This window comes from Macaca nemestrina, unplaced genomic scaffold, assembly GCF_043159975.1.
Source record: "Macaca nemestrina isolate mMacNem1 unplaced genomic scaffold, mMacNem.hap1 Scaffold_488, whole genome shotgun sequence".
Taxonomy (NCBI): Eukaryota; Metazoa; Chordata; class Mammalia; order Primates; family Cercopithecidae; genus Macaca; species Macaca nemestrina.
The window spans coordinates 104,609-114,608 of NW_027257680.1; the positions used below are offsets into that span (position 1 = coordinate 104,609).

Genomic DNA, 10,000 nt, shown 5'->3' on the forward strand with positions numbered 1-10,000 from the left:
CATCCTTCATCCATTTATCATCCATTCATTCACCTGTTCATCCATTCATCCGTCCATTCATCCTTCCATCAACTATCCATTCACCTGTTCATCTATCCTTCCATCCATCCATCCACCATTCATCCATCTGTCCATTTATCCATTCATCTGTTTATCTTTCCATCCATCCATCATCCATCCATCTGTCCATTCATCCATCCGTCCATCCCTGCATCCATCATTTATCCATCCTTTTATCTATCCATTCACCTGTTGTTCCATCCGTCCGTTCCTCCTTCCATCCATCCATCATCCATCCACATATCTATTTATCGATCATCTATCCATGCTTCCATCATCCATCCATCCACCTGTTCATCCATCCATTCTTCCATCATCCATCCACCCACCTATCTACCTATTAATCCATCCCTCCATTCATCTATCTGTCCATTTGTTTATCCATACATTCGTCTATCCACCATCTATCCATCCACGTGTACATACATCATCTACCCTCCACCCATCCATACATTATCTACCCACCCATACATACATACAGACATACACACATCATTCCATCCATCCATCCATCCATGCATCCAAGCATTAATCTAGCCACAGGCCCATCCTTCCATCCATGTGTCTACATCTTCTCATCCATTCATTCATCCATCCACTCATTCCTAAACCACTGCTGAGCACCTGTTGTGTGCCTTTTCCCTCCCTCCAACTGGTTCCCTCACATCCTCCCCCAGTGGCCAGCATCTTTTCCCTGAGGGCAGAGGCGTGGCCCCTCACAGTGCACAGCATCTGCGGGTATACAGCACATGCTCAAATAATGCGACCACTCAGTTAACACACAGAACTTGCTCCAAGCGACACGTGGCACATCTCCTTACAAAATGAATCTATCATAGTGACTGTTTTCAGAGGCTTTCCCAAACACAGTGTGATCTGGAACAAATTGTGAAGCCCACGAGCCTGGTGAAGTTTTCATTATTGAGCACCTGCTGTATACCTCCTTGAGCTGAGGAGAAGGATCAAGAGCTCATGGCCAAGAGGGGACCAGGCCCACCCACAAACACTGCTGATGTGGCAGGGATGTGGCAACGCAGAAAGGAACCAGGGGGTGGGCTCCCAGCAATCTGGGGGCCACAGAGACTGGTTTGAGTGCAGGGGGAGTGGGCTAGGGCTAGCCCTGGTGGTAGGATTCACAGGTATCGGGCTCCTGGGCTGCAGCTGCTCAGTCACCTCCTGGCACTCAGGTGCATCAGTTCATTGTCCTCATGCCAGTGGTGGGGGCAGCCCTCATGCACAGGGTCTGAAAAATACTCAAGTGTACCTGTAGTGTGTGAGAGGAAGGAGGCTGGCAAAGGTGCGCGTGGCCACCTCGCTAGGTGTGGGTCTTGAGGGAACTTCTGTCTCCTTTCAGGTGGCACAGAATGTGGACCTGTACACAGGCGACCCCAACCTGGGGCTGGAGCTGTTTGAGGCAGCTGGAGACATCTTCTTCAATGGGGCCTGGGAGCGGGAGGAAGGCATGTCCTTCTACCGGGTGAGCTGGCCTGTGGGCTGATGTGGGTGGGCCTCAGTGGGGCACCTGGAGGGCTGAGGCACAGGTGTGGCAGGGTAGAGGTCTCCCACCTGGAGGCAGGGCCACCCATGCACATGATGAGTTTCCAAGTGGTCTCACCGGGAATGATATTGACCATGCCCCTGCCCGAGACAAACGCTCGGGGCCTGGACGTGACAAGGGTTCTACCCTTGTACCTGATGACTTCAAGCAACCATGAGTGAGAAGTCCTGTCCCCATCTTCCAGATGAGGAAACTGAGGCTCAGAGAGGCACAGGGACATGTCAAAGGACACACAGCATCAGTGGGAGACCCAGGTCTGCATGTACCCCGAAGTGGGACGGCTTCTCCCTTCCTCTGAGCTCACAGTGTTGCTCAGCCCTGGGCACAGATAAATGTGGTGTTTTTAGAGCAGAGAGGAGTGCTGGCTCCCCCCAGTCAGACCCCCGGTGCCCAGGTGGGAGAGGCTGGTCTGAGGCTGTCAGGTGTAGCTGGATGGGCCTCAGGTGACTCTTCAGCCCCCAACTTGGTGTCTGAACTGTGTGTTATCCCAGAGCACAGAGCTGTGCCGAGGTGCAGGGGTAGCTGGGGCATGGGAAGCTCCAAGTACATGTTTGAGCTCTGAGGAGGGCGCTGGGCAAGGTGGGTGCTGTGGGAAACCTGACCCCACCTGCCTGTGTGGTAGGACCAGGTCCTGCCCCTGGCAGTGACTACGGGCAACCGCAAGGTGGAGCTGCAGCTTCAGCTGTGCAACAAGCTGGTGGCACTTCTGGCCACACTGGAGAAGCCCCAGGAGGGCTTGGAGTTTGCCTACATGGCCCTAGCACTCAGCATCACTCTGGGTAAGTCCCCTGAGCCCCCACCCTGCCAGGACCCACACTTTGCCAGAGCCCAGCCTCCAGGTCTGCAGGCCAGGAGCTGAAACAGCTGCTGGATTTTCCTGGTCTCCTGTCCAGGCAGGCAGATCTGCCCAACAGGCTTCCCCGTCCGGCTGTGGGGCACAGCCCAAGGTCTCTCACGCAGTGCAGAGCTCCCTGCCTGCCTGAGCTCTGCTTCCTCTGCCTGTTCCTGCTGCTGACCACAAGGGCCGCCCAGTGTGCCCTCTGCCTTCCAGACATGCCAGGCATCTCATTGGTCCCTGTGCCAGGCTGAGTGGCACATTCCCTTTCTCCTGTGCCCTTCCCACCATCATCAACCACACAGCTCTCTGGCTGATAAAATCCCAGTTCCCCTTCCAGCAGTCCGCCCCTTAAGGCCGGGCATCCCCTGGTGCTGTGCCAGGGTCGTCTGTCCCCCTCCAGAGACAGGGAACCCTAGGCAGGCCACATGCCCCAGCGCCTTGTGCCCCGTGGCCCATTACACAGTAGGTGTGCAGCTGACTCCCCAAGGTAGGGGGCTCTGATCGTGCCACACCCAGGAGGAGTCGGATGTCACGTCTGTGGGTTGCCTGGAGCCGGGGAGCCCAGGAGCACCTGGACTGCATGGCTTTTGGGTTCTCCTGGTTAAAACCAGTGAGCAAAGGCAGGTGGCTCTGTGTAGACACAGAACTGGGCCATCCAAGTCCGACTTTCCAAAGCCTCACAGTAGACAGGGGCAGGCCTTATTAGTTCTGCTTTGCACATGGGAAAGTGAGTCTGGGAACCTGGAAGGGACTGGCCAGAGCTGCCCAGGTGACCACAGGTGCCTGGAGGCAAGCCAGGCATGCAGCCCGGGGTCTGCATACCTGCTCCTGAGGGGCCTGAGCCCTCCCTGCCCCAGGGAGCCACGTCCTCACACCTGCACCTTTGGCCTGCACCCAGGGGACCAGTGAACGAGCGCATGGCCTACCACGGCTGGCCGCCCTGCACCACCGGCTGGGCCATGGCAAGCTGGTGGAGCACTTATACCTCAAGGCCCTGTAGCTCTGCAACTCGCTGCTGGAGTTCGACGAGGAGACCGTCTACTACGTGAACATGTATCTGGTGCTCGGTGACATCATCTTCTATGACCTGAAGGTGGGTGGCAGGGGTAGGGCACGGGGTGTTCCCAGACCCCTTGGAGTGGGATCTCCACCCACACCCCAGAGGCCTGGGTTCCAGCCTTCCTTAGGAATGGCCCAGTGGCCTCCCTGGAGCTCTGCACCCAGCTGGAGGAGCCGGCAAGGTTAGCGGATACAACCAAGCTCCCAAGATGGCCAGGCCCCACCCTCAAGAACTCAGTCTCAGCCAGGGAGGCTGACACATGAGTGGGCAATGGTGGCCTCTGGGTAAAGAAGGAGGATTGTAGTCAGGGGGGCCCTCCTGGAGGAGGTGACACCAAACTGAGTCTTGACAGTCAAGTGTCAAGTTGCATTTAACAAAGAAAACAGGGTCGGGAGAAGGACATTTCAGAGGACGGCATCATCCTCACACTGAATCCACGTTGCAAGATCCAACCCAAATCCTGGCGCCTCCTCTAGGAAGCCTGCCCAGGGTGCCAGCCTGCACTGAGTAACTCCTTCCTGGAGTCCCGAGACACCTTGAATCTTCACACCACCCAGGAAGGGTTGGGTGGGACCCCAGTGTCTTACCATTGGGTTCACAGACAGGGAAACCCCAGCTTAGGGCAGGTGTAGTGGGGCGGGGGCCCAGCCAGCCAGGCTGAGACCTTGCTGGGTCGGGTCTGTCTTGAGGGGAGGTGTTGTGCTCCCTCTGCCCCCAGCCCTGCAGGGGTAGAGAGCTGGGACTGGCAGACTCAGACCTGGGGTGTCTCCACCCCTCTGCCCAGCAGGCACGACCCCTCCTCAGCATCGCACCGGCACCTCGTCAGTGCTCCTTAGGGGCTGAGAGGCCAGGGCACTCCAGTCCAGGGGCCAAAATCTTGGGGGCCTTAGAACAACATGAGGAGCTGGGGCAGCCCTAAGACCCTGCCCCGTATCCCCCACCACAGGCTTGGGGCTGCCCGGGAGGCCCTTGCCCAGTGCTGGCGACACCTGGTGATCAGAAGTGGTCCCTGTGGCCTCCCAAGTCCCAGCCAGACAGGGAGGTGCCAAGTGTCAGACCCAGAGGGACACTGCTCACTGCCCAGGGTCTCTCCTGGGACCCAAGGGGACCGACCTCCCAGAAGAGGCCTTTATCTCACTTGGTCAAGCCTGCCGCCCACTCCCCCTGTCCAGGAGAAAGGAAAGGGCCAAGTAGTACCTGAAAGGCCAAAGTCCACGGTTGGGGTCGAGGGGCAGAGGCCTCCTTCACCTCCTTCCCATGCACAGCCCTCTGGGCCTCATCGTGACTATGCTGTCAGCGCAGGCCAGCTTCCCACAGGGAGGGCCCCTCAGAATTCCCCAAGGGCGGCTGTCTTTCCAAGGCTACACCCTCCTCCTTGTATAGGAGACCCTGGACCCAGGGCCCAGAGGAGTGGGAGAAAAAGCCGGGCTGCATGGGGCCTGGAAGGCTGGCAGAGAAGCAGAGGTAAATGGGCATCTTTGCCGATTGCCTCTAAAATGGGGTCCCCTTTAGTCTACATGTGAGAGTGAGCCCTGGAATAGGGTGGATTAGATGTGTCCTGGCTCAGCCTGCTGCTCACAGCTGCTTCACACACTACAGGCACATGGAAATGCACACGCAAATGCACATGCACACACAGGCGCCCACACACAGACACGTGCACACACACAGGCACACAAACACGCACAGGCACACACACAGGCACACGCAGAGACATATGCATTGGCTGGCTCCTTCCTGTTTAGTTGGGAAGCCCCCACCCCTTCAGGAAGCCTTTGCCTTCCATCCCCGGCTGAGTCTGGGGTCTCCTGGGCTTCCCTCTGCCACAGCCTGGGCCACCCTGTGTGGTCAGTGTTCACTCCCAGGTCCCTCAGACTGGGATCAAGGACGTTAGGCTCAGCCACACACCCAGCACAGAGTCCAGTGTTCGGCTGGGCGGGGGCCATTGGATGAGCAGTGGCGGTGACTCGGGGCCTTCTCACGCCCCTGCTCTGTGTGTGGGGCGGGGCAGTGAGGGAATGGACTGCTGCGTCTTGGACTTTCTCATTGGCCCTGGGAGCCATCTTGAGATGGCAAAGAGGAACAGGCCAGGCATGGGTCTTAGAGAGGTTCCTTGGGTGACCCCCATGTGGAAGAGGTGCCGGGTGGGGGATGGGAGGGTCAAGGAGGAGGTCTGGGAGACGGCATCCCAACCCAGGGATGGTGAGTTTGAGCCAAAGATGCATTGAAAACAAGAGTGGATGTCTGGGGAGTCACACTCCATCAATATTTCAGGGATCATTGCTAGGGAGGACACCTGTGAGATGGTTTTGTACCTGGCCTGTCCCGTGGAGGGCCTGGAAATGGTCAGTATGGACAGGGGCCAGAGGGGAGCCTGGGTCACTCAACGCTTTGCCCCTGCTGTGGCTTGGAGCCACGAGTCCTGCATGGAACTGTCAGAGCAGGCAGGATCTGCCCTGACCTCAGCCCATGGGGAAAGCAGCCACTGCCTACAGAAAGGGTGGCACTGGGGCAGGAGGCTTGGGGTGAGTGGGGCATAGGGACACTCAGGAAGGCTTCCAGGGGTATCAGGGTCATCCCCACCTCCTGCAGCTGAGACCACAGCAGTGTCACAGGCTTCGGGGCTCATGGGGTGAGCCAGCATTGGCTGGACATGTGGAATGACCTGGAGACAGGAACGGCCTCTGGGAAGACGGGCTCTGAGTCCCCCTTTTGCTGAGCATGGCCTGTCCCCTTCAGGACCCGTTTGATGCAGCCGGGTACTACCAGCTGGCCCTGGCAGCCGCCATGGACCTGGGCAACAAGAAGGGCACAGCTGAAGACCTACACGTGGCCGGCCACCATCTCCCACAACTTCCTCCTGGACCGTGAGAAGTTTATCCTCTTCTACCAGAAGGCCAGGACCTTCACCACAGAGCTCAACATCCGCAGGGTCAACCTACCTCCTCTGCCACTCTGCGGGTGGGCCCCCTGGTTGGCCCTCAGCCACCCTCGCTGAGGACAGCATCCAAGGGAATGGGTTTTGTGCAAGGAGGATGGTCTCCTGCCTCTCCTGGTGTCTCCGTGGCTCATTTTCTGGGAAATGGAGGCATGAAAGCAGGGTTCAAATAGCAATTAATGTTTTTTTTGCAATAACATACCGAAGTCCCCAGGGCATCCTTCTCTGTGTGCTTCCTGGGCTGTGTCTAGGGGCCAGCTCCTTCCCTGGTGACAGCTCTCTGATCTTCGGGATGAGAAAGATCCTGAGTCCAACAGACCTGGCCAGGTCACCATGAGCCTCGGTTTCCTCGGCGGCCAGATGGGAGATGGTGGTGGAACTCCCTGGGCAGCTCCCTGCTCTCCCTGCTCAGAGCTCTTACTGTACGTCTCGTGCCGCCGTTGCCTTTAACCTTCAGGCCACTGTGATCGGATGTGGGGGCTGCTAGTGTCCCTGTTCACCATTGAAGAAATAGAGGCACAGAGAGGTTAGGTGTCTGGCCCACCGTCACACAGCAGGTAGGGGCAGACACGCAGAGCCCAGTACACTGACCACCACACCACCCTGCCAGCCTGTAGCCTGGATGGTGTCCCCCATTGGGACCCAAAGTCAGCTCCTGGACCTCTCTTGTGGTGTCAGGAGAGCCACAGGCCAGTGAGGGTGGCGACGGGGATCCCTCACTCAGTGTCCTCTGCTCTCAGACTTGGTTGGGCCGAGCCTGGCCAGTCCCACCTCTGGCCACTGGTCAGCCCGCAGGAAGTGAGATGCAGGGATCTCCGCCTGTGTAGACGCTGCTACCCAGTATTGAAAGCCTTATCTGGGCTGACCCCAGCCATCCCCACATGCCCCTCCCCTTCCGGCCCCTGGCCCTCATCCTAGTCCCAGGAATCCCAGGTTTTCCTTCTTGGAATCTCTTGGCCCCAGGGAACACGGCTCACACGGTCTCTTTGCCAGTTTACGCAAGAAAACCGAGGTTCAGAGACTATGGGTGTCCCACGTGATTCTCACATACACTGCACTCTCCCAGGCCCCTTTTTTACACACTTTAAATGAGGTGACTTTCACATCGCATGCAATTAACTATTTCAACGCAATTAATGTGGTGGCATTTGTGCATTCACAGTCCTGTGCAACCACTCTCGCCATCTAGTTTCAAAATGTATTCATCTCCCCAGAAGAAACCTCCCATCCTCACTAAGCAGTTACCCCTTCTTGGTATCCCCCAAGCCCCTCCTTTAACGGAAGGGGAAACTGAGGTCCGGAGAGAGACTTGCCAGTGGGCGGAGCTCTGATAATAAGGAATCAGGCACCCATCTGCTGGTTCAGTCCTGGGTTGGTTTTCCACCCAGCAGAGGTGACAGAATCAAGAGGTTCTGGGACCCCATGCTTGCAGCCAGAGCCCTACCCTGAGCCTCCCCACCAGGGGGCAGCAGAGAGCTTTCCAGAACCGGCCGTGGGGCTGGCTGGAAGCTGCAGCTCAGAGCTGCTGACAAACCTCATGTAGACCCCAGATCGCTGTCTCTGTGGGTTGGGCTTGGGAATTGGAGAGGAGGCTGCATGATTGGAAACGTGAAGACAGCACGGCCTGGCTGGAGCAGCTGGAAGCGCCGTCACGTTGACTGAGGACACAGACCTCCTGCCTACTGGGCCGGGCCTGCAGCCATTCTTCTCGGGGTGGGGCCCCAAGGTCCGGGTTGCTCTTGGTCCCCGACCTGCCTCAGAGTCTGGGGAGCTTTGGAACTCTGCCTCCCCATCTACACCCACCCTGACTGGTGCCATGAGGGGCCTGGATCCTGTTCCTCTTGGGCAGCAGAGACTGGGGGACCAGAGGAGATGATGGGTCTTCAAGCCCCACATTCAAACCCCAGCCCACCACTGACAGTCTGGGGGTTCGGGATGAGGGAGTTGATGTCTCTGAGCCCCAGTTTTGCCATCACTAAACTGAGGCCGACATACTGGGGCAGAGTGCCAGTCCCCGGGCTAACAGAGACCTGTTTCCTACTGAAAATACCTCTTACTTCTAGGAACAGCTCCAACAACCACACTAGAGAACACTCTACCCAGGCCAACTTGTCAGAGGCACGTGAACCAGAGCGATTCCATCTTGAATGGGGGCTGGGTAAAGGGATGCTGAGACCTACTAGGCCGCATTCCCAGGAGGCTAGGCATTCTTAGTCACAGGATGAGATAGGAAGTCGGCACAAGATACAGGTCATAAAGACCTTGCTGATAAAGCAGTTTGCAGTAAAGTCGGCCAAAGCCCACCAAACCCAAGATGGCCACGAGAGTGACCTCTGATTGTCCTCAGGGCTCATTATATGCTAATTATAATGCATTAGCTGCTACAAGACACTCCCACCAGCGCCACGACAGTTTACAGATGCCATGGCAACATCTGGAGGTTACCCTACGTGGTCTCAGAAGGGAGGGCAGAAACTCTCAGTTCTGTGAATTGCGCACCCCTTTCCTGGAACACTCATGAATAGTCCAAAACTTGTTTAGCATATGATCAAGAAATAACCATGAAAATGGGCAACCAGCAGCCTTCGGCACCACTCTGCCTATGGAGCAGCCATTCTTTCTTTTCTTTTTCTTTTCTTTTTTTTTTTTTTTGAGATGGAGTCTTGCTCTGTTGACCGAACTAGAATGCAGTGGCGTGATCTTGGCTCACTACAACCTCCACCTCTTGGGTTCAAGCGATTTTTCCTGCCTCAGTCTTCCTAGTAGCTGGGATTACAGGCACCTGCCACCACGCCCAGTTAATTTTTTGTATTTTAGTGGGGACAGGGTTTTGCCATGTTGGACCAGGCTGGTCTCGAACTTCTCACCTCAGGTGATCCACCTTCCTCGGCATCCCAAAGTTATAGGATTACAGGAGTGAGCCGCTGCGCCCAGCCAGAGTAGCCATTCTTTTATTCCTTTTCTTTCCTAATAAACTTGCTTTCACTTTATGGACTCACCCGGAATTCTTTCTTCTGTGAGATCCAGGAAACCTCTCTTGAGGTCTGGATCGGAACCGCTTTCCAGTAACAAACTTGCTTAACCTCTCAGACCCTTCGTCTCTTCATCTGTAACCAAAGACAAAGCCTCCCACGAGCTTCCAAAAGTGTGGAGAGAATGCATGGGAAACGAGGGGTACAGAGTTGGTGTGCAGAACCAATATCACAGACTGGGTGTCAAGCCACTGTCATACTGGAAGTAATATCATGCTCTCCCCCACAAGTTATGAGGAACAATATCATAGGGGGGTGTGTACCTTCTCCGGTAGTGGGAGTAGTATCATCATCTCTTCCTTTAGATGACAGAAACAATATCACAGGTAGGTGTACACCCCGTGTGTTTTTGGAAGCAATGTCATTCTCTCTTCTTCTAGGTTTTACGATTCATATCACAGGTGGGGTGTACACCCCTTATTATATTGGATGGCGTCTCATCCTCTTTCAACCTGTATCTTTAGAACAATATCCCATGGGGGTTGTATATCTCTTCAATATTGGTAGTAATACC

The 10,000-nt window shown here is 56.1% G+C and overlaps 1 long non-coding RNA gene across 1 annotated transcript in view; it reads right to left on the reverse strand.

Moving 5' to 3' along the window:
- Positions 1–6,759, reverse strand: part of LOC139361425 (uncharacterized) — a 63,694-nt gene extending 56,935 nt beyond the window's left edge. Inside the window, exon 1 of the long non-coding RNA XR_011618997.1 lies at positions 6,657–6,759. This is a non-coding gene — a long non-coding RNA (uncharacterized lncRNA). The remainder of the gene's footprint in view (positions 1–6,656) is intronic.
- Between the last annotated feature and the right edge of the window lie 3,241 nt (positions 6,760–10,000).